The sequence below is a fragment of the Hyla sarda genome, chromosome 3 (genome assembly GCF_029499605.1).
Source record: "Hyla sarda isolate aHylSar1 chromosome 3, aHylSar1.hap1, whole genome shotgun sequence".
In the NCBI taxonomy this organism is placed as follows: Eukaryota; Metazoa; Chordata; class Amphibia; order Anura; family Hylidae; genus Hyla; species Hyla sarda.
The window spans coordinates 420,204,078-420,230,069 of NC_079191.1; the positions used below are offsets into that span (position 1 = coordinate 420,204,078).

At 41.6% G+C, this 25,992-nt stretch overlaps 1 protein-coding gene across 2 annotated transcripts in view; it reads right to left on the reverse strand.

Moving 5' to 3' along the window:
* ESRRG (estrogen related receptor gamma) overlaps positions 1–24,709 on the reverse strand; it is an 892,172-nt gene extending 867,463 nt beyond the window's left edge. For both annotated transcript variants that reach the window (XM_056568348.1, XM_056568345.1), the window contains exon 1: positions 24,586–24,709. The gene's annotated coding sequence lies outside the window, so the exon portion shown is untranslated. The remainder of the gene's footprint in view (positions 1–24,585) is intronic.
* Between the last annotated feature and the right edge of the window lie 1,283 nt (positions 24,710–25,992).

Here is a 25,992-nt window from a genome sequence, read left to right on the forward strand (position 1 = left end):
CAGCAGAGAGCACTGTTGTTAGACAGAAAAAGAACAACTCAACTTCAGCAGCTGATAAGTACTGATAGGATTAAGGTTTTTAAATAGAAGTCATTTAGAAATCTTTAACTTTCTGGAGCCAGTTGATATAAAAAAAAAAACATTTCATGGAATTCCCTTTTGGGGTACATTCACACGTGCGGATTTACAGCGTATTTTACGTTGCAGATCCACCACTGAAGGACCTCTGTATGGTGCCCTTAAATGTGCCTGCTCGGAGCGGCAATACGCCGCTCCGAGCAGACACACTGTGATGTGAAAGTCGCCGCGCATGCGCGGTGTACTCGCACACATCGCGGCCTCTTCCCCTGCTCAATGAGCTAGGCCGAGAGCTGCCGCGATGTGCGAGTATACTGCGCATGCGCGCGGCGGCTCACACATCACAGTGCGTCTGCTCGTAGCTGCGTATTGCCGCTCCGAGCAGGCACATATAAAGGCAGCATATAGGAGGTCCTTCAGTAGCGGATGCGCAGCGAAATACGCTGCGAAAATCCGCACGTGTGAACGTACCCTAAAGGAGTAACATACTTATACATCCACCACTGCTTTTTGGTCGTGGACAGGCTATGGGGGTCTACAGAAATACAATGTAACCAAATGACTTGAATTTGTGAATGTTGTTTTTTTCCTGCTCTTGTAATATTCAATATCCCCCATTGATTGATGTTCAGTCTTACAATCCCCTATATATACAGTGGTCCCTCAAGTTGCAATATTAATCGGTTCCAGGACGACCATTGTATGTTGAAACCATTGTATGTTGAGACCATAACTCTATGGAAACCTAGTATTTGGTTCTGAAGCCACCAAAATGTCATCCAAAAATAGGAAAAAGTGAGGATTAAAGAAAAATAAGTAGATAACTAATAGAGATAAAGCAAATCCTTACATATAAAAGTAAGAAAGATCTGCTGGGAGCTGTAATCACTGTCTATGTCAGTGTTTCACAACCAGGGTGCCCCCAGCTGTTATAAAACTACAACTCCCAGCTTGCCCGGACAGCCGTTGGCTGTCCGGGCATGCTGGGAGTTGTAGTTTTGCAACAGCTGGAGGCACCCTGGTTGGGAAACACTGGTCTATGTAGAGGACAGGAGCTTCTTCAGGGTCCTATACAGTACACACAGTGTCCCAAATGGAGCCGCCCTTAGTTGGTGTCCAAAAGAGCAGCTAACCCTGGCACAGGTAAGGAGTAGTACAGAACTTGTAGTTCCTCCCTGTACTGTAGGGGGCGCTACCAGACAGCCAGTCAGTGCATGCACTTCAGTAATACAGGTGATTTACCAGTAAAATGTCCATTCTGATTGGTCAGTTCCTACAGTTGTCACATGTTTCATAGATCTGGACTGTCCATAGCATTGTATGTTGAGTCTGGTTTCAAGTTACGATGGTCCAGAAAAAAACACATTGTATGTTGAAACTATTGTATGTTGAGGCCATTGTCAGTTGAGGGATCACTGTGTGTGTATATATATATATATATATATATATATATATATATATATATATAGATATGGAGAACAAAAGTGAGGGAACTCACCCAACATTTCCACTCAAGGGCTGGTCTCCTGCTAATGGGAACAGTGTTCCTGCTGTGGAAAAAGTGCAGGAACTCAGTTCCCACACGTTCCTGCAGGACTTGAGCCCTGTATATATATATATATATATATATATATATATATATATATATATATATATATATATATGTATGTATTCTTTTTGCAATAATTTCTTCATCAGGGGACAAAAAAAAAAAAGTGAAAAAGTCTCATGACCACCAGCCAAAAGTGATCTCCACTATCATTACACTGAGATATCGTGTTCCCTCCATCGGACCAGCTAAAACAGATAGAATTAGTTCATTTTATTTTCATTATATTGGCACATAAAATGTACATTAAGAAAGTGGGGATGCCAGAATTATAAAATAACACAGTTCATCTCCAAATCTGTAGAAAATGGGATAAATTACTCTCCATTATTTCTCTTATCTCCCGGTGGTTAACGCAGGACACATCAGACGCGGTGAGATTATGGGATCTAATAACACAAATGATTGCGACACATTTACCCTTAGTGCAAGTGAAAATATAAAGCTCGCCGGCAAAATAAAAACACGAGACGATAAATTTAGAAGGGCCCGAGTGGAGGCGTCATAAATATTCATAAAACGGAGAATATAGACGGTTAGGACGGGAATTCCCAGGATGGATAAATCACAGAATCCAAGACGTTGACTACGCAAACATTGCTGCTTCCGTTCGCCGGCATTGTTCCGATGCCAATTGTCTTGTTATACTTTTGGCCTTTTTGTAACCACATCTGGGTTATTGTTGTGCAGAACATACAACCACACAAGCAAGTTCGGTCCTGTACACGACCTGATAGACTTATAACCTCCTGGCATCAAGAATAAACATGGGGAACACCAGTTGACCGGTACTTGTGAAAAGAAGGTGCTTAAAGGGGTACTCCGCTGCTCAGCGTTTGAAACAAACTGTCCCAAATGCTGGAGCCGGTGACGGGAGCTTGTGACGTCATAGCCCCGCCCCCTCGTGACTTCACGCTCCGCCCCCTCAATGCAAGTCTATGGGAGGGGGCGTCACGCCCCCTCCCATAGACTTGCATTGAGGGGGCGGGGCATGACTTCATGAGGGAGGGGCATGTAAGGTGGAAATGTAAGGGCACGGGGGGTGTTAGGAGTAGTTAGGGAATATAATTATAGAGTTAGTTAAGAAAATATGGTTTGATGACAGGTACTCTTTAAAGTATAACTTTTAATAGTATCTCTCTAAAACTCAAAGAATATAAAGGGCTCAAGAGTGCTGAGAGTCTATGTCATTCACCGTACAAGAAACAATATATCTGCTTAAATAGTAATCATATGAAATATCTCTATACCAGAGTGTTCTATATATACAGAAAGGCCCCTCACGGTACGCTGACATTGTCCCCAATGGACAACCTTTACTCCCAACATGTTTCTGTCATACATTACGATGACGTCCTCAGGGGAGCATAAAATGCAACAAGATATTTGTGGATAATGTCAAGAAATAAAGCGATAGTAGGACAATCAAATACACCATGGACCATAGGGTCTGGAAATTGATAATTGACCCCCCTCCAACAATTGCTCCTGTACACAATAATGTATCTAGACATGCTCAGCTGACAGTGCGACCAACACCATGATTCACATCAAGTTATGTATGTAACATTTCTCATACATAAACAAAGGCGGGTATCAGCTCCAGTAAAGGTTAGATGTCCATCGAGATTATACCCGTTCAAGAATGCCGGCAGCGCGCGCTCCCATAGGGACAGAGAGGCTGGCTAGTACATGCCTGACTGCAAGCGTAGTATAATCGCACATCATGGCTTCTGTCGGCCTAGCTCAGGGAGCGCATGCGCAGCGACTTGCACATCACAGCAGTGAGTCTGCTCGTAGTGGCGTATTGCTGCTCTGAGCAGGCACATCTGAGGCACCCTGTAGGGGTCCTTCGGCGGACGATCCGCAGCGTAGAATACGCTTTGGATCCGCTTGTCTGAACGTACTCTTATAGACCCTTTAGAGTGTTAAAGGGGTATTCCGCCCATAGACATCTTATCCCCGTCACAGCCACGCCACCTCCCATAGACTTGCATTGAGGGGGTGGGGCTGTGCCGTCACAAGTGGGGAATGACCTTGGCATCACGAGCCTCCGCCCTGCATCGCCAGTATTGGAAACTGCAACGCAACCTGATCGTGTGTTTTGACCCCATAGGCTGTAGAATTGGGGTGTTTATGGTAGAGCCCTGCATTGTGATTGAGAAATAACGGGACCCAATGAAAAACTTGGAGGTGCGGGCGGTAATGAAGCAGTCAGGCACTGTACCTGTGGGTCCCGCAAATCCTGCGCACTCCTGCACTGCACACCCGGCCTCTATGAGTTAGGTCCTATGCTCCCATCCCGAGTCCCAGCGCTCAACCAGTGTCATGCTTGGTGCAATGTCCATGCACAGCCTCTTGTTCTGCTGTCTCCCCTGCTGACTGGAGGATGTACGGTACGGTGGAGCCTTCCCGGTCCCGTTATCACCTCACTAACCGGTGTAATACACATACGTGCCTATAGAAGTGTACAGACTAGGGTGCAATGCTCCACTAATACCCCTTATGTGTATAGGAAATTTACACAGACACTAGGGTGCAAGGATTTGTACCCCCCAAACCCCTCATATAGTAATGTACAGACACTAGGGTGCAATGATTTGTACCCCCCATACCCCTCATATAGTAATGTACAGACACTAGGGTGCAATGATTTGTACCCCCCATACCCCTCATATAGTAATGTACAGACACTAGGGTGAAATGATTTGTATCCCCCCCCCCCCCATACCCCTCATATAGTAATGTACAGACACTAGGGTGAAATTATTTGTACCCCCCCATACCCCTCATATAGTAATGTACAGACACTAGGGTGCAATGATTTGTACCCCCCATACCCCTCATATAGTAATGTACAGACACTAGGGTGAAATGATTTGTACCCCCCAAACCCCTCATATAGTAATGTACAGACACTAGGGTGCAATGATTTGTACCCCCCCATACCCCTCATATAGTAATGTACAGACACTAGGGTGAAATTATTTGTACCCCCCCCCCATACCCCTCATATAGTAATGTACAGACACTAGGGTGCAATTATTTGTACCCCCCCCATACCCCTCATATAGTAATGTACAGACACTAGGGTGCAAGGATTTGTCCCCCCCCCATACCCCTCATATAGTAATGTATAGACACTAGGGTGAAATTATTTGTACCCCCCCCCCCATACCCCTCATATAGTAATGTATAGACACTAGGGTGCAATGATTTGTACCCCCCATACCCCTCATATAGTAATGTACAGACACTAGGGTGAAATGATTTGTACCCCCCAAACCCCTCATATAGTAATGTATAGACACTAGGGTGCAATGATTTGTACCCCCCCATACCCCTCATATAGTAATGTACAAACACTAGGGTGAAATGATTTGTACCCCCCCCCCCCCATACCCCTCATATAGTAATGTACAGACACTAGGGTGAAATTATTTGTACCCCCCCCATACCCCTCATATAGTAATGTACAGACACTAGGGTGCAAGGATTTGTCCCCCCCCCCATACCCCTCATATAGTAATGTACAGACACTAGGGTGAAATTATTTGTACCCCCCCCCCCCATACCCCTCATATAGTAATGTACAGACACTAGGGTGAAATGATTTGTTCCCCCCCAAACCCCTCATACAGTAATGTATAGACACTAGGGTGAAATTATTTGTACCCCCCCCCCCCCATACCCCTCATATAGTAATGTATAGACACTAGGGTGCAATGATTTGTACCCCCCATACCCCTCATATAGTAATGTACAGACACTAGGGTGCAATGATTTGTACCCCCCCATACCCCTCATATAGTAATGTACAAACACTAGGGTGAAATGATTTGTATCCCCCCCCCCATACCCCTCATATAGTAATGTACAGACACTAGGGTGAAATGATTTGTATCCCCCATACCCCCCATATAGTAATGTACAGACACTAGGGTGCAATGATTTGTATCCCCCATACCCCCCATATAGTAATGTACAGACACTAGGGTGCAATGATTTGTACCCCCCCATACCCCTCATATAGTAATGTACAAACACTAGGGTGAAATGATTTGTACCCCCCCATACCCCTCATATAGTAATTTACAGACACTAGTTGGAAATTATTTGTTCCCCCATACCCCCATATAGTTGTGGTGGCCCAGTACGGGAGTTGTTACCCCGTACCCTTACTGTCCTGTCAGGCAGCCTCCCTGTAGTGTCCCCTGGGCCCCCCTACATCTGTTCTACTGTAATTGTATAGTATCTCCTATGTTATGTATATAAGAATGTTGTATCTTTAAGAAAGGTTAACATGTGATCACCAGTTGTCATGTGAGTTGTCATGTGATTGTTACCCAGGAGGTATCAGTGACCAGGTGACTTAAAGGTGACCAATGGGACCCCACCAGAGTCTCCCCCATAAAAGCTCTGGGAGGAGTCTCTTCTCTCTCTTAGCTCCTGAGTCTTTGCTGAGGTGCAGTCGATCCTAAGAGTCTGGAGTCATAGGAGCCTCAAGTCAAGTCTGCAGCCGCCAGATACAAGTCTACAAGTAACTATAGTCACAGCTTAGTCTGTCTCCAGTCAAGTCAGTCACTGTCATCTATTGTCAAGTCAGAGTGGTCTGCACTAAATTGTCCAAGACCACTGCAAGTCCCAGCAAGCCCTTAACGTCTCTGAAGTCCCTGGTCACCTCCGTGGGCCTGGCTACACTGTACAGACTGTACCATCTGTCACTCAGTGAAGCTACTGTTGTCTGTAACTTGGTGTCGGAGTCATTATTGCCCCTGTGCCTAGCCCAGGATCCAGCGGTATACCTTCGGGTGGTATTGAGGATAAACCATGCCCTGGTGTCACGAATATAAGGGGTTAATGCCATCTGCACCAGAAAGTGTACGGGACTTTGTCAGTGGAAAGTGTTTTACCCGAGGCACTTGTGAAATAGAGGGGGAGGTGAAGAAAAGACTTTTGTCCACCATTGTGAAGTGTTCAAGTACTGTGTCAACCATGTGCAAGATCAGGTCGGAGGCTTTGTTGCATTACAAAGTGTTGCCTGTACCAGCAAGGGTAAAAGATGTGATGGAGAAGCAAGCGAAAATGTCCCACACTGGTCAGCGTCCCGCCCCTGGGCGTGGAAACCATATTGCTGTTTGCTGAAATGGAACTGTAAAGATCCGTCCCTTGTTGCCGGGGGAGCTTCACCGCTGACACACTTCCGGCCGGCGGCCATTTTCCTGAAGCCCTGCATAAAAGGACTATTGCCGCCAGAAGTTCCAAATCCTAAGGATAGGGGATAAGTTTCAGACGCGGGTAGTCCGAGCACTGGGGCCCCCCGCGATCTCCCATACAGGACCCCAGCTCACTGGCCAGATAGCACGTGTCAACCACCACACCAAGTGGCAGCCGACATGCCCCCTCAATACAGGGCTGTGCCATAGCCCTGTATTGAGAGGGCGTGTGCCCCCCCCTCTTCGTGCGGTGGTCAACGCTCGCTATCTGGCCAGAGAGTCTTAGGATAAGTTTTTCTGTACTGGACTACTCCTTTAACCTCTTAAGCACCAAGGACGTATGAGTAAGTCCTTGGTCCCGCTCCCGTGAAATAACGCAGGGTCCCACGGTGACCCCACATCATATCACGGCGGGCCCGGCGTCATAGTGAAGCCGGGACCCGCCGCTAATAGCGCACGGCACTGATCGCGGTGCCGCGCGTTATTAACCCTTTAGCCGGGCACTCAAAGCTGAGCCACGCGGCTAAAAATGAAAGTAAAAAGTGCCGGTTAGCTCAGTGGACTGTTAGGGATAGCCGCGGCGTAATCGCGGCATCCCGAACAGCTTAAAGGACAGCTGGAGGGTCCCTACCTGCCTCCTCGCTGACCGATCGCCGAATGACTGCTCAGTGCCTGAGATCCAGACATGACCAGTCAAGCGGCAGAATCAAAGATCACTGGTTTCTTATGAGAAACCACTGATCAATGTAAAAGATCAGTGTGTGCAGTGTTATAGCTCCCTATGGGATAACAATGATCAGTGTGAAGTGTTATAGGTCCCTATGGGAGCTATAACACTGCAAAAAAAAAGTGAATAAAGATCATTTAACCCCTTCCATATTAAAAGTTTGAATCACCCCCCTTTTCCCATAAAAAAAAAAACACAGTGTAAATAAAAATAAAAATATGTGATAGCGCATTGTGCGGAAATGTCCAAATTATAAAAATATTTAGTTAATTAAACCCCACGGTCAATGGCGTATGCGCAAAAAATTCAAAAGTCCAAAATAGTGCATTTTTGGTCACTTTTTATATCATGAAAAAATGAATAAAAAGCGATCAATAAGTCCTATCAATGCAAAAATGGTACCATTAAAAACTTCAGATCACGGCACAAAAAATTAGCCCTCATACCGGCCCATACGGGAAAAAATAAAAAAGTTATAGGGGTCAGAAGATGACAATTTTAAACGTATTAATTTTCCTGCATGTAGTTATGATTTTTTCCAGAAGTCCGACAAAATCAAACCTATACAAGTAGGTTATCATCTTAATCGTATGGACCTACAGAATAAAGATAAGGTGTCATTTTTGCCGAAAAAGTACTGCATAGAAATGGAAGCCCCCAAAATTTACAAAACAGCGTTTTTTTTTTTTCAATTTTGTCTCACAATGATTTTTTTTCCCGTTTCACCGTAGATTTTTGGGCAAAATGACTGACGTCATTACAAAGTAGAATTGTTGGCGCAAAAAATAAGCCCTCATATGGATTTTTAGGTGAAAGATTGAAAGAGTCATGATTTTTTAAAGGCAAGGAGCAAAAAACGAAAGTGCAAAAACGGAAAAAAAAACCTGTCCTTAAGGGGTTAACGATTGTGTAAATGGGAGCAGGCAGAATTGGACACACGTTAGCGGGAGCAGGATTGGATACACATGTTAGAATGAAAAAAAAGTTTAGGTGCTGGCTACATTTTTGTTTTTGCTATGCAATTTGGGGGGGGGGGGGGGGGGCTCCCTCTGTAGCCGTGCATCCCCTCCCCTATTTCACAGGAGGTGGTTTGGATTGATAGTGGATCCAACATGTCACCCAGTCAGAGGCTGTATGCCCTGCAGGGGTGAGTTAGTGTTAGGGTCCCATCCGAAATGAGGCCACCTCCGCGTGGTGGATGGGGGGACACGTTTTGATCATTTTGATCAAGAGCCTCCATTTTGTTGACCAAGTGTGCTGCTGCCATTTTCTTTTTTTTTTACATGTTTTGTACTTGCCATAGCAGAGTGCACCCGTGTATTGGGTTTAGGTGCTGGCTACATTTTTTATTTTTTTTTTAGTTTTTGCTGCACATGTTAGAAAGAACTGATAGGATTGGACACGTTAGTGGCAGCGGGTGAGATTGGACACACAAACATTGCAGGAGCGGGCGACAATGGTCAGAAATTCATCGGGAACAGGCAGCAGTGTGATTTAAAAATAAATAAATAAATAAAACAGTCCCGCACCACTCTCTAGCACATGTCCGTATCCAATGGGGGCGAACCTACGGCCTGTATAAAATTCCCAACAAAGAAGAAAAACAACATCCTCAGAAACGTCGGTTCAGACTGCAGAATGGCTGCATCTATAAAGTAGAACAATGGGCACAATATCTGCATCTTGGTTAATTGTTGCTCTCCTGCAACAATTCCACAAAGTGCATAACCATATGTTCAATCCTGGGTGCTACAGAAAGGGAAAAAAAAATAAAATATAAAAGCAAATTACCATAGAGGGAAGAGGAGGCACGCTGCGCGCTCCAGGCACTCCTGCTAATTCATTCGCATGTCAATACAATCTCTATGTATTTAATTTTGATTTACTAAAGGTTCTTCAGGCTGGAATTAGAAGGAGCCATGTACCAGAATAGATTTCTTTACATGCGGATTCTATCTATTCCCAGACTTTCTCCTACAGGCCGCCATGTTAACTCCTCTCTATGGTCGTCTAATAACGTTATCCCACGTGGGCCTCATTCTTAGGCTCGGTTCACACTACGGAATTTCCGCCTGCAATTTCAAAGCGGAAATTCCGGCTTACTAAAATGTACAGTGTAGTGAATGGGTTTACAAATTCACGCTTCGGAATTTGGGAGGCGGAATTTGTGAACGGAAAATCTGCTTGAAAAGGTTTCCGACTGAAGAATGGCGTTGCTCATTCTTCAGGCGGAAATACTCGCGGAAAACACATTGCAGTCTATTGGAGACCGCGGTATCTGCACTGATTCAGTCGGCGCTGGCCGCACTCGGGCGGAAATTTTCTGAGGTTCAACCTAGCCTTAGGCTAGGTTCACACTGTAGAATTTCTGCCGGAGAATGAGCAGGCGGCGCTAGGACCGAGCACACTGCATTGCTGCTCCCATAGACTGCAATGCATTTCTGGGTGGATCTTTTGGGAGATCTGCTCAGAAATGCATTGCCATCTATAGGGGACGGCAATGTAGTCCACGCGGTCCTAGTGCTGCCAACTCGATCTCCGGCAGAAATTAGGCCCAGAAATTCCACAGTGTGAACCTAGCCTTAGGGTCTATTCACACGGCAGAATTTCTGCTTGCGGAATGCCGCATAAAATGAAATCCCATAGACTTCTATGGGATTCCACACTCCCATTCACACTTCTGAATTTCCGCAAGCGAATTTCAGAAGTGTGAATGGGAGTGTGGAATCCCATAGAAGTCTATGGGATTTCATTTGAGATGGAATTCCGCAAGTGGAAATTCAGGGGTGTGAGTGGGAGCACGAAATTCCATAGAAGTCTATGGGCTTAAAGGGGGATTCCAGGAAAAAAACTTTTTTTTTATATATCAACTGGCTCCAGAAAGTTAAACAGATTTGTAAATTACTTCTATTAAAAAAAATCTTAATCCTTTCAGTACTTATGAGCTTCTGAAGTTAAGGTTGTTCTTTTCTGTCTAAATCCTCTCTGATGACACCTGTCTCGGGAAACGCCCAGTTTAGAAGCAACTCCCCATAGCAAACCTCTTCTAAACTGGGCGTTTTCCGAGACAGGTGTCATCAGAGAGGATTTAGACAGAAAAGAACAACCTTAACTTCAGAAGCTCATAAGTACTGAAAGGATTAAGATTTTTTAATAGAAGTAATTTACAAATCTGTTTAACTTTCTGGAGCCAGTTGACATATAAAAAAAAGTTTTTTCCTGGAATACCCCTTTAACCCCTTAACGACGCAGGACGTATATTTACATCCTGCGCCGGCTTCTGCGATATGAAGCGCTCATCAACGGCCGGGACCCGCGGCTAATACCACACATCGCCGATCGCAGCGATGTGCGGTATTAACCCTTTAGAACCCTTCTAAAGTGAAAGTGAAAATATCCCGGCTAGTCAGTAGGGCTGTTCGGGACCGCCGCGGTGAAATCGCGGTTTCCCGAACAGCTTACAGGACACCGGGAGGGCTCTTACCTGCCTCCTCGGTGTCCGATCGACGAATGACTGCTCCGTGCCTGAGATCCAGGCAGGAGCAGTCAAGCTCCGATAACACTGATCACAGGCGTGTTAATACACGCCAGTGATCAGCATAGGAGATCAGTGTGTGCAGTGTTATAGGTCCCTATGGGACCTATAACACTGCAAAAAAAAAAGTTTAAAAAAAGTGTTAATAAAGGTCATTTAACCCCTTCCCTAATAAAAGTTTGAATAAAATAAAACAGTGTAAATAAAAAAAATATATGTGGTATCGCCGCGTGCGTAAATGTCCGAACTATAAAAATATATCATTAATTAAACTGCACGGTCAATGGCGTACACGCAAAAAAATTCAAAATTCTAAAAAAAGCTTATTTTTGGTCACTTTTTATTCCATTAAAAAATCAATAAAAAGTGATCAAAAAGTCCGATCAAAACAAAAATTGTACCAGTAAAAAGTTCAGATCACGGCGCAAAAAATGAGTCCTCATACCGCCCAGTACGTGGAAAAATAAAAAAAAGTTATAGGGGTCAGAAGATTACATTTTTATACGTAGTTATGATTTTTTCCAGAAGTGCGACAAAATCAAACCGATATAAGTAGGGGATCATTTTAACCGTATGGACCTACAGAATAATGATAAGGTGTAATTTTTACCGAAATATGCACTGCGTAGAAACGGAAGCCCCCAAAAGTTACAAAATGGCGTTTTTTCTTCGATTTTGTCGCACAATGATTATTTTTCCCGCTTCGCCGTGAATTTGGGTAAAATGACTAATGTCACTGCAAAGTAGAATTGGTGACGCAAAAAATAAGCCATAACATGGATTTTTAGGTGGAAAATTGAAAGGGTTATGATTTTTAAAAGGTAAGGAGGAAAAAACGAAAGTGCAAAAACTGAAATACCCTGAGTCCTAAAGGGGTTAAATTTCAGGTGGAATTCCGCAAGCGGAAATTCTGCTGTGTGAATAGACCCTTAGTCAGATTGATAGAACTGGATCAGTTTTACTTCCAATAGTGTTAAATGTGGCAAATGTTTTGTTTTATTTTCTAACATGACGATCTGGCAGCTCATTGTGATGAGGGTCATTGAACAGTGGACACGATCATCAGTCCATTCTGTGCCCATAATGGGGGACCAGATCCACTGATATTATAACTTCACTCAACTTATTATGCAGACTTTAAAGGGGTACTCCAATGGGAATTTTAAAATCAACTGGTGCCAGAAAGTTAAACAGATTTGTAAATTACTTCTATAAAAAAAATCTTAATCCTTCCAGTACTTACCAGCTGCCATATACTACAGAGGAAGTTGTGTAGTTCTTTCCAGTGTGACCACAGTGCTCTCTGCTGACACCTCTGTCCATGTCAGGAACTATCCAGAACAGGAGAGGTTTGCTATGGGGATTTGCTCCTACTCTGCACAGTTCCTGACAAGAACAGAGGTGTCAGCAGAGAGGACTGTAATCAGACAGAAAAGAAATTCAAAAAGAAAAGAACTTTCTGTGGCGCATACAGCAGCTGATAAGTACTGGAAGGATTAAGATTTTTTAGTAGAAGTAATTTACAAATCTGTTTAACTTTTTGGCACCAATTTATTTTACTTTATATTACTTTAGTTTTTTCCTCCTTACCTTTTAAAAATCATAACCCTTTCAATTTTGCACCTAAAAATCCATACGCTTGCTTATTTTTTTTCCACCAATTCTACTTTGTAATGACATCAGTCATTTTACCTAAAAATCTACGGCGAAACGGAAAAAAAATCATTGTGCGACAAAATGGAAGAAAAGACGTCATTTTGTAACTTTTGGGGGCTTCCTTTTCTACGTAGTGCATATTTCGGTAAAAATTACACCTTATCATTATTCTGTAGGTCCATACGAATAAAATGATACCCTACTTATATAGGTTTGATTTTGTTTTACGTCTGAAAAAAAATGCATGCAGGAAAATGTATACGTTTAAAATTGTCCTCTTCTGACCCCTATAATTTTCCACGTATGGGGCGGTATGAGGGCTGTTTTGCGCCGTGATCTGATAGGTACCATTTTTGTTTTGATCAGACTTTTTGATCGCTTTTTATTCATTTTTTATGGTACAAAAAGTGACCAAAAATACGCTATTTTGGATTTTTGAATTTTTTTGCACGTACGCCATTGACCGTGCAGTTTAATTAACAATATATTTTTATAGTTCAGACATTTACTCACGCGGCGATACAACATATGTTTATTTTTATTTACACAGTTTTTGTTTTTTATGGGAAAAGGGGGGTGATTCAAACTTTTATTAGGGAAGGGGTTAAGTCATCCTCATTAAAAAAAAAATTCCCTTTTTTTTTTTGCAATGTTGTAGTTCCCATAGGGGACTATAACATGCAATACATTGATTCAATACACTGATCAATGCCATTGCATTGCAATGCAATGATCAGTGTTATCGGCGGTTGATTGCTCAAGCCTGGATTTCAGGCTTGGAGCAACCAATCGCCGATCGGATGTGCATGAGACAGGTAAGGGACCCTTCTGTTGCGTTCTAGCTGATCGGAACATCGCGATTTTACCGTGATGGTCCTGATCAGCCCGACTGAGCTGCCGGGAAGCTTTCACTTTCACTTTAAAAGCGGCGATCAACTTTGATCGCCGTGTCTAAAGAGTTAATGCCGGACATCTGCCTGAAGGTGATGTCCGGCATTAGCCATGGGTCCTGGCTGCTGATGAACCGTGCGGGTATGATGTGAGCTCAGCTCCTGAGCTTGTTCCATAACCCTCCCATTTAGAAACGGCGTTTTGCGGCAAGGGGTTAAAGTCTGCATAAAACCTCCGGCCAATCACAAGAATGGGGGTCCCATCCTAAAATTGTTAGGAGTTGTTTAAAACGAATGGGCTTCTACTCTTTTTCCTTTCAGAAGGCCGCCATCTTGAGTACAAGGCGTTCGCTGGTTAGGTCTACAAGCAGCAAATGTTTCTAATGTGGCTCTTGCAAACATATGTAGGGTGCCGAGGGTTGAAGCCTACCTCTTAGATTTTGACCTATCTGGAGGAAAGACCTTTAAAAAAGGCATGGAAACCCCTTTAAGGGGTCACACATTTGCCCATCGCCCCTTCAGGGTCTCGCAGACCCTCTCAACAACAAACCCCAGTATATGGTGAGGCTTCCAGCATTGTACAGTAGCTTCAGGTGACACATGGCACATCGGTGGTCTCTACCCTGTGGGGCTCCATTTGTTACAAACGCCAACAATTAAGGCTGTAGATTTACAACAGCCATAGAAACACCGGGTGGAGGCAACTTGCACGGTCATGAAGTTAAATATTGGAATTCAGTACAATATGACCAGAACACCAACATGAAGTCCGGAGCCGTCTCCAGGCCGGAGCCTCCACAGGACGGAGCACAATCATTTATTGGTTCCCTTTAATTATCTGATAACTCACAGCTAATCTATGCATATTACCTGTCAACAGGGGGCGCATTCATCATCAGACACATCACATAGTATATGAACAGAGGAGCAACTGAGGACAATACGAATACACAACATGTCAACATATGTGACACAGAATTAGGAATTTACCTGTAAAGACCAATTACATTATATATGAGCAAGAAGATGAGATATTCAACAAAAGAAAGTACACAAAATTATCTGCTGTATCCTCTCCTATCTATCTATCTATCTATCTATCTCATATCTATCTATCTATCTATCTATCTCATATCTATCTATCTATCTATCTATCTATCATCTATCGCATATCTATCTATCTCATATCTATCTCATATCTATCTATCTATCTCATATCTATCTATCTATATATCTATCTCATATCTATCTATCTATCTCATATCTATCTATCTCATATCTATCTCATATCTATCTATCTATCTCATATCTATCTATCTATCTATCTATCTATCTATCTATCTATCTATCTCATATCTATCTATCTATCTATCTCGTATCTATCTATCTCATATCTATCTATCTCATATCTATCTCATATCTATCTATCTATCTATCTTATATCTATCTATCTCGTATCTATCTATCTCATATCTATCTCATATCTATCTATCTATCTATCTCATATCTATCTCATATCTATCATCTATCTATCTATCTATATATCTCATATCTATCTATCTCATATCTATCTCATATCTATCATCTATCTATCTATCTATCTCATATCTATCTATCTCATATCTATCTATCTATCTATCTCATATCTATCTATTATCTATCTCATATCTATCTATCTCATATCTATCTATCTATCTATCTCATATCTATCTATCTATCTATCTCGTATCTATCTATCTCATATCTATCTCATATCTATCTATCTATCTATCTTATATCTATCTATCTCGTATCTATCTATCTCATATCTATCTCATATCTATCTATCTCATATCTATCTCATATCTATCATCTATCTATCTATCTATCTATCTATCTATCTCATATCTATCTATCTATCTATCTCATATCTATCTCATATCTATCATCTATCTATCTATCTATCTCATATCTATCTATCTCATATCTATCTATCTATCTATCTCAGCACATCCGAATGAAGTATAACACCAGCAGTGGTTTGTTGACCCATGTCAGACAACGTTTCGGTGATATCATACCGCCATTATCAAGCATATCTATCTCATATCTATCTATCTCATATCTATCTATCTATCTCATATCTATCTATCTCATTTCTGTCTATCTATCTATCTCTTATATCTATCTATCTATCTCATATCTATCTCATATCTATCTATCTATCTCATATCTATCTATCTATCTATCTCATATCTATCTATCTCTTATATCTATCTCTATCTATCTCATATCTATCTATCTATCTATCTCTCATATCTATCTATCTATCTCATATCTATCTCTATCAATCTCATATCTATCTATCTCATATCTATCTATCTATCTCTTATATCTATCTCTTCTATCTATCTATCTGTCTCATATCTATCTATAATCTATTTATCTCATATCTATCTATCTCTATCTCTCATATCTATCTATCTCATATCTATCTATCTCTTATATCTATCTATCTCATATCTATCTTTATCAATCTCATTTCTATCTATCTCATATCTATCTATCTATCTCATATCTATCTATCTATCTATCTATCTCATATCTATCTATCTATTATCTATCTATCTCATATCTATCTATCTATCTATCTCATATCTATCTATCTATTATCTATCTATCTCATATCTATCTATCTATCTCATATCTATCTATCTCATATCTATCTATCTATCTCATCTATCTATCTATTATCTATCTCATATCTATCTCATATCTATCTATCTATCTTATATCTATCTATCTCATATCTATCTATCTATCTATCTCATATCCATCTATCTATCTCATATATATCTCATATCTATCTATCTATCTATCTTTCTATCTCTGCTGAGTTGTTCATATATTATACATCATTTTTATTTTCTGAGCACTATAGATCCTTTCTCCCTTCCAGACTGCGCACTTACACCCATTTACGTCCTTATCGCCCCCTTGTAAAGCCTCTTCTCCAGGACTTCTGTATGATCTCTCCGGTCCCGGGTGACTCTACAAAATAACTTGATTTCCAAAATAAATAAATGCAAGCAGCAAAGAGAGCTAAATGGATCCACGTCTGTGTCCCCGAGGAGCCGCTCGCTACAATCTTATTTGAATTCAGGTTATGGCAGAATTAATTCTGTAAGGAAGCAATCACTTCAGCAGCAGACAAAAGACAAGGGGCCTTGGTAACATCCCAAACCTCACCCATCTATTAATACGAGCAGGGGGGGGGCAAACAAGGAGACGGCTCTGAACTTGTGAACTTGTGTCTGTCTGTAGGTAGGAAACGCTGAAATTATTAGCACAGAGGAAATTCCTAAAAAAATTCAATGTTAAAAATGTTTATGCACCTTCATCATACCTACAGAATTTGACCTTCATCAGATGCTCAGATTTAGTGTTTCCCAACTAATGTGCCTCCAGCTGTTGCAAAACTACAACTCCCAGCATGCCCGGACAGCCAACGGCTGTCCGGGCATGCTGGGAGTTGTAGTTTTGCAACAGCTGGGGGCACCCTGGTTGAGAAACATTGTAAAACTTAGCTTATCCAACATAAGGTGACTTTAAGAAATTAAGTGTCAAACAGTAATGCACCAAGGATCTGTGCTTGTGTTAGTGGTAAATGGCCGTGTCCTGTGTCCTCCATCACACTGCTGGTTTGTTTCTGGAAACTGTCTACTTCCTGTTTATGTGGCCTCCCTCAGACTACAATCCCCAGGATCCTTTGTTTCAAGGTGGGAGGTGACTTATTTCCCTCCCACACATCATTCATTGCAGCACAGCCACGCCCGATTTGATCACATGACTTGCCTGACATCACCTGACACACAAGTAGTAGATCTCTGTGATGGTGAATGCACTCATATGTGCGCCAGTAACGTCATCAGGGGGCTGGTTTCACACACAACAGACAAAGCAGCCGAGCCCCCATTATCACCTGACTTGTGATGTAATGTCTCGGGCCGCACAGCAAACTGGGAAAGGTCCAAGACAACACTCATTTTGTAGGCTGCAGGAAATGATTTTCCGGGAAATAGAAACACAAAGAAATTCTATACCAGCCACCAAACACAGATAAGTGAAAAATATTAGTAACTAGACTAACTTTGCTGCCCCTGTCTTACATTCTAAGAAGCAAAAATCCTGGAATACCCCTTTAAGGAGAACAAAAGATTTTTTTTAAAGCACAGAGGTCCAAATCTCCTACATTGTCATATAGAAATATGACAGAATTCTGCCTGCCTGCAGCCACCACTAGGGGGAGCTTAAGAGCTTACTGCATACAGTCTCCACATTGAGCTCAACAATAACAGTGTATGCAGTAAATGTCTAAGCTCCCTCTAGAGTTTTATAATTTAACTCAATGTTTCCTGAACAGTGTTTTCCGATTGTTGCAAAACTACAACTCTCAGCATGCCTTGACAGCCTGCAGCAATGATGGAACGGTGATGGTTATAATTTAGTACCAGTCAGGTGTGGGAAACTTTAATGTCCATGCAGGAGCTTTAAAGGGGTTATCCAGGAAAAAACTTTTTTTTAATGTATCAACTGGCTCCAGAAAGTTAAACAAATTTGTAAATTACTTCTATTAAAAAATCTTAATCCTTTCAGTACTTATGAGTTGTTGAAGTTGAGGTGTTCTTTTCTGTCAAAGTGCTCTCAGACGACACCTGTCTCGGGAACTGTCCAGAGTAGAAGCAAATCCCCATAGCAAACTTATTCTGCTCTGTGCAGTTCCCGAGACAGACAGAGGTGCCAGCAGAGAGCACTGTTGTGAGACAGAAAAGAACAACTCAACTTCAGCAGCTGATAATTATTAAAAGAATTAAGATGTTTTAATAGAAGTAATTTACACATCTGTTTAACTTTCTGGAGCCAGTTGATATATAAAAATATTTTTTTTCCTGGATAACCCCTTTAATGCTTTGTGTGGTGGCCCAGTACAGGAGTTACACTCCTGTACCTTTCTGTCCTGTGTGGTGGACTCTATTTCAGTGACCCCTGAGTCCGCCTTTATTGTTTGTATCTTAAATGGTTAATGAGGCCAGAAGAAGCGCACACAGTCACGTGAAACGACCGGCGTAGCCTCTGAGCGCTTCGGTACCTGTCTTATGTTCCCCTGGGATCCCGGACCTTAGGACGGTTAGACGTAATCCTTGCGGTGAGTGCATGCTAATGTTCTTTACGTGTTAATAAGTGCCTTGTGTTATGTATGAGATTGTCTTTATAATGTTAAATGCCTTTAAATGTTGTTACCAAGTCAGGTAACCGGGGAAGTTGTCAGTCACCAGGTGACTTGTGTGGTGACCTATAGGACTCCTCCAAATTACTCCCATATATACTGAGGAGGAGCTAGTTCAGTCAGAGGAGTTCTATGCATGCTAAGGTACAGTCAAGACCTGAGAGTGTCTGGTGTCCTGAGGAGACCCAAGGCCTAGTCACGCAGCCACGCTTCCATCACCAAGTGCCCCACAGGAGAACGTCAAAGCCTGGTAAGCTACACAAGGGGTGAAGTCTAGTCAGTCCTAATCAAGTCAGTCAAGTCAGTCAAGTCTGTCTAAATTCAGTGTGGGTCTGCAGCATTCTATCCAAGTCCACTACAAGTCCCAGTGAACCCGCAAGTCTTTAAAGTCACTGGTCACCTCCTTGGGCCCAACTGAGCTGTAAAGACTATTCCATCTGTCTGCCTCAGTAAAGCCGCCGTTGTTCCGTAACTTTGCATTGAAGTCATTATTTGGCCCGCACCTAGCCCAAGATCCAGCGGCCATGCCTCGGGTGGTGCAGAGGTTAACCACGCCCTGGCATCACGAATACAAGGGGTTAATGCCATCTGCCCCTAGGTTAATAACATCTGCCCTTCATCATACCCTCACCACATTTGTATAAAAGAATAAAGGTGTTGTGACTGTTATAGTGTTATATAAAATATAAATATTACATAATGAAACAATATCAGATATGCAACACCATACACACTGGAAAACAAGTGGAAAACAAATGTTTTCAAATCAACTGGTGCCAGAAGGTTAAACAGATTTGTAAATTAATTCTAAATTAATTAATTCTAAATAAATATCTAAATCCTTCCAGTACTTGTCAGCTGCTGTATGCTCCAGAGGAAGTTGTGTAGTTCTTTCCAGTCTGACCACGGTGCTCTCTGCTGACACCTCTGTCCATGTCAGGAACTGTCCAGAGTACAAGCAATATTACTTGCTTCCACAAAATACAAAATCATTAAATAAATCAGCTTTCCACCACAAAATAACTTCTAATCATTATTTGTACAATTTTTCCTAAATGTTTCACCATTAGGGGGCACTTTTTACTTTGGCTTCTTTACTAAACCAATGTAAGTAATACTTTTACTTACTTAAAATAAATAAAAATTAAAAAGAAGAAAACAGAACAGCTTCCCAGTAGTCCCACCATTTGTTTTGTATTGTTTTTCCTGGCCATCTCACCACTAGTTGGCATCATTCTCTTGCTTAACTATCCCTAAACAAGCAATATGTTTACTCAAATTCACCAAATAAAGATATAAACTAATTTTTGAGTTCAGAATAACTTAATTTTGGATCATTTGTATTTTGTAACATTTTTCCTGCTTGTCTGACAACTAGATGGTGCTGTTTTCTTGCTTCTTAGCTATACCAATACACGCAATATTTTTATTCACATCCTGAATACACCAAATGTTAAAAAATAACACTCGGCCCTATATTCTTTATCAATTTTGCTGCTATTCTGACCACTGGATGGTGTCACTCTCTTGTTTTTCAACTGTACCACAACAAGCAATATTTGCCTCACTTCCAGAAAACACAAAATAAAAAAAAATTAAAATAAACCAGCTTTACAGTATAGAAAAACTTCCAACCATATGTTTTTATACTTTTTCCTGCTTGTCTTACCACTAGGTGGCATCCTTCTCTTGCTTCTTAGCTATTTAAATAAAGCAATATTATTACTCAAAAAAAGCATTACAGTACAGAATAGCTTCCACCCATATTATTTTGCATGATTTTTTCTGCTTGTCTGACCTATAGGTGGCGCCATTCTCTTGCTTCTTGCTTACGTCAATGCAAGCAATCCTTTTTCTCACAACCAGAAAATAAAAAAAATCAAACCAGCTTTCCAGTATAAACCAACTTCCGACCATATGTTTTTATAATTTTTCCTGCTTGTCTTGCACAAGGTGGAGCCGCTCCCTGCCACTTAGCTTTGTCATTACAAACAATATTTTTGTACATACAAAACACACAAAATATAGTTATTTTTCTGGTACAAAGCAACTTCCAACCATTAGTTTTTTCCCCTGCTTTTCTCTCCACTAGGGGGTACCATTATCTTGCTTCTTAGCTATGTCAATATAAGCAATACTTTTTACACCCATCCAAAAACCTAAAAATCTAATCAGTTTTCTAGTATAAAACAACTTCCAACCGTATGCCTTTATAATTTTTCCTGCATGTCTTGCCACTAGGTGGTGCCTTTCTCTTGCTTCTTAGCTAGGTCAATACAAGCAATCATTTTTCTGACACCCAAAAAAAACACCAAACCAAATCAGTTTTCCAGTACAAAACAACTTCCGACCATATGTTTTTATATTTTTTCCTGCTTGTCTCGCCCCTAGGTGGCGCCATTCTCATTCTTTTTAACGATTTGCAAGCAATACTTTTTCGGAAACCCAAAAATACTAAATCAAGTCAGTTTTATAGTACAGAACAACTTCTGACCATGTGATTTCGTGTAATTTTTTTCAGCTTTTTCAGCTTTTCTGACCACCAGGTTCTCTTGCTTCTGAGCTATGTTAATACAAGCGATGCTTTTTCTCACATTAAAAAAAAGATCTATTCAGTTTTCTGATATAAAACAACTTCCAACCATCTGTTTTGTAGAAATTTTCCTGCTTGTCTCGCCACTAGGTGGCTCTGTTTTCTTGCTTCTTAGCTATGTCGCAAGCAATACTTTTTCTGACACCCAAAAACACAAAATCAAATCAGTTTTCCCAGTATAGAACAACTTTCGACAATATGATTTTGTATAATTTTTTTCCTGCTTTTAAGACCACTAGGTGGCCCTGTTCTCTTGCTTCTGAGCTATGTCAGTAGAAGCGATGCTTTTTCTCACATCCCAAAAAAATTAATCAGTTTTCTGGTATAAAACAACTTCCAACCGTAAGTTTTTATCATTTTTCCTGCTTGTCTCGCCACTAGGTGGCACCGTTCTCATCCATCTTAGCTATGTCAACACAACCAAACCATTTTATTCTGACACCTAAAAAAATGGAATGTTTTCCAGTACAGAACAACTTCTGATTGTATTATTTTGTATAATTTTTTCCTGCTTGTATGACCACCAGGTGGTGCCGTTTTATTGCTTCTCAGCTATGTCAACACAACCAAAACTTTTTTTTTTCTGACACCTAAAAAACATTAAATCAAATATGTTTTTCAGTACAGAACAACTTCTGACTATATGATTTTGTACAATTATTTTCCTGCTTGCCTGACCACTAGGTGGCCCTGTTCTCTTGCTCGACACAAGCAATGGTTTTAAATAAATAAAAAATAATAAGAATAATAATAAGAAGAAGAATAACAAATAGTAAAGTTTTCCTGTACGGAATTACTTCCGACCGTATGTTTTATTGAGCAATAGCATAAATAAATAAATGAATGAAAATGAATATTGTTAACAAAGTATCACTTCCAAGTAGTTTGTTGCCAGGCTACATAGTTTCCCTTTAAATCAGTGGTCTCAAACTGGGGCCCTCCAGATGTTGTGAAACTTCAACTCCCAGATTGCTGGGAGTTGAGGTTTTGCAACATCTGGAGGGCCCCAGTTTGTGACCACTGCCTTATAACTTCTGACCATATGTTTTATTGAGCAATAAAAAAATAAAAGACAAAAATAAATAAATAAAATAAATATTGTTAACTAAGTATCACTTCCATGTAGTTTGCTGCCAGGCTAAATAGTTGCCCTTTAAATCAGTGGTCTTGTACTGTGGCCCTCCAGATGTTGCAAAACTTCAACTCCCAGCATGCCTGGACAGCCAACAGCTGTCCTGGTATGCTAGGAGTTGAAGTTTCGCAACATCTGGAGGGCCACAGTTTGAGACCACTGTCGTATGGAATAACTTCCGTCCATATGTTTTATTGAACAATAAAAATAAATAAATTAAAAAAAAATTATAATAACGAATAATAAAGAATTCCTGCATGGAATAACGTCTGACCATATGTTTTATTGAGCAATAAATAAATAAAGACATAACTAAATAAATAAATAAATAAAGACATAAATAAATAAATAAAATAAATATTGTTAACTAAGTATCACTTCCATGTAGTTTGTTGCCAGGCTACATAGTTTCCCTTTAAATCAGTGGTCTCAAACTGTGGCCCTCCAGATGTTGCGAAACTTCAACACCCAGCATGCCCGGACAGCCGTTGGCTGTCCGGGCATGCTGGGTGTTGAAGTTTCGCAACATCTGGAGGGCCACAGTTTGAGACCACTGCCGTATGGAATAACTTCCGACCGTATATTTTATTGAGCAATAAAAATAAATAAAAAATAATAATAACGAATAATAAAGATTTCTTGTATGGAATAACTTCTGACCATATGTTTTATTGAGCAATAAATAAATAAAGAAATAAAGACATAAAATAAATAAATAAAATAAACATTGTTAACTAAGTATCACTTCCATGTAGTTTGTTGCCAGGCTACATAGTTTCCCTTTAAATCAGTGGTCTCGAACTGTGGCCCTCCAGATGTTGCGAAACTTCAACACCCAGCATGCCCGGACAGCCGTTGGCTGTCCGGGCATGCTGGGTGTTGGAAGTTTCGCAACATCTGGAGGGCCACAGTTTGAGACCACTGCCGTATGGAATAACTTCCGACCGTATATTTTATTGAGCAATAAAAATAAATAAATAAATAAAAAAATAATAATAACGAATAATTAAAAGATTTCTTGTACGGAATAACTTCTGACCATATGTTTTATTGAGCAATAAAAAAATGAATAAATAAAGACATAAAAAAATAAAATAAATATTGTTAACTAAGTATCGCTTATGGAATAACTTCCGACTGTATGTTTTATTGAGCAATATAAATAAATAAATTCATTAATTGATTAAATAAATAAATAAATGTTGTTAACTAAGTATCACTTCCATGTAGTTTGTTTCCAGGCTACCTAGTTTCCCTTTAAATCAGTGGTCTCAAACTCTGGCCCTCCAGATGTTTTGAAAGTTTCGCACCATCTGGAGGGCCACAGTTTGAGACCGCTGCCGTATGATGGAATAACTTAGTTATTTTTATCGAGCAATAAAAATAACTGAATGAATAAATAGTAACAAATAGTAACAATCACTGCCAGACCATAGTTTGTTGCCAGACCATAGAGTCTCCCTTTTAAATGCAAGCCGGGCTTATGTCATTGCACTCTCCTCTAGCGCGCAGCGTAGTAGCGCGCGGACCAGCTGCTGTGCAACTTCATGCCCGGCTCGCCAAGGTTACACACAAGTACACACACACAGTCTGTAGACATGCACTAGTACAGGGGGAAGGCAGTAGAAGGTCACGGGAGCCCTCTCCTCCACTACTGTCCTGAACTCCGCTCGTGACTTTAACTGTACTCCAACCAGACACCACAGTGACAGGCGGACCTGGGCATTGTTGGTGTTAGGTCATTCTTTTTCTATAGCCAAAACTGGAACAAGGAAACGGGATGGGGGGGGGGGGTGAGACGTAATAAGATGGAGATGCTGAACCCCCCACCACCACCCCTATGTACCATGCCGGTGTGTAGAGGAGATGGAAGGAGACAGTACCTGGTGGTAAGCAGTCAGGTAGCCGGTTGGGTGATATTGATAGTAAACCATGCAGGAGCACTGAGCGCGCACACACGCCTCCTCTCACCGGCTCCCACGACCTCCACTTGGGAGGGGTGCTGGGTCCTCCTCCACTGACGGGGGCGCCGAGCTGTCCACAGGGCCGGCTCTTCCATTAGGCAAAATTAGACATTGCCTAGGAGAGGGGAAGGGGGGGGGGCGGCGCAAGATCAGACGAGATCCCCAAAGCGGAGATGCGGGCACTTCAAACAGCTGTGATGATAAGCTCCTTCAATTGTGGAGTCTCCCGTACGGCGGCAGCAACAGCAGCAGAAGGGGGGGGGGGGGGGATTCATCACCTCAGAGTCAATGCGGAAGGAGAAAGGCTACGCTTTCACATGGTGCTTAAGTTCATTGTGCGTTTGCCCTGATCCCACATGGATTATTACGGTGTCTGGTGTCCAGCACAGGAAGTATAGTTTTCCCCGCACGCTTCCCGTCCGGTGTATCGATGAGGATGGAGAACACGCGTGGTGAGCTGACTGAGGCTCCACACCGCGCTGACCGGGGAGAGAGGGGGGATCCGGCCAGACACAATATCATAGCATTCCTCCTTCACCGCGCTCCAGTAGGGATCATTATTGCATCTTAATCAGGTTCTGAAAGAGGGGGTTAACACTTCGCCCGCCGAGAGAGACCGGTCAGGGGAAGAGGGGAGGAGGGGGGGGGGGTTAACCATTTCAGGACATGTTCACCAACACAGTCACTAGGTCACTAGAAAAAGCTATGAATAAAGAACAGTGATTTCAGTGCCTATATCTTGTTTGGGTATTAAAGGGGTCTGGATGCCACACAAAAAGTAAACTTTTTGGTTTTACAGAAGTGTATATATATATATAAAACTCAACTTATGTATGTGAGTGTATAAATGTATGTAATGTATGTATGTGTGTAAATGTATGTGACAGCATCACTTCCAAACGGCTGGAGAGATTTCAATGAAACTTGGTCGCAGTTTACTTAAATGTCTATGGGACATCTGATCGCTGCAGAAATTGCCCGAGACATGTGAACATCCTGCCAAATGTCAGGCAGGCAGGTGCAAGGAATAGTTAGTGCAGGGATGGGATATGAGGACGGGATATGAGGATGGGATATGAGGATGAGATATGAGGACGGGATATGAGGTCGAGATATGAGGACGGGATATGAGGATGAGATATGGGGACAGGATATGAAGACGGGATATGAACATGGGATATGAGGACGGGATATGAGTACGGGATGTGAGGACGGGATATGAACACGGGATATGAAGATGGGATATGAGGATGCGATATGAGGACGGGATATGAACACGAGATATGAGGACGGGATATGAACACAAGATATGAGGAGGGGATATGA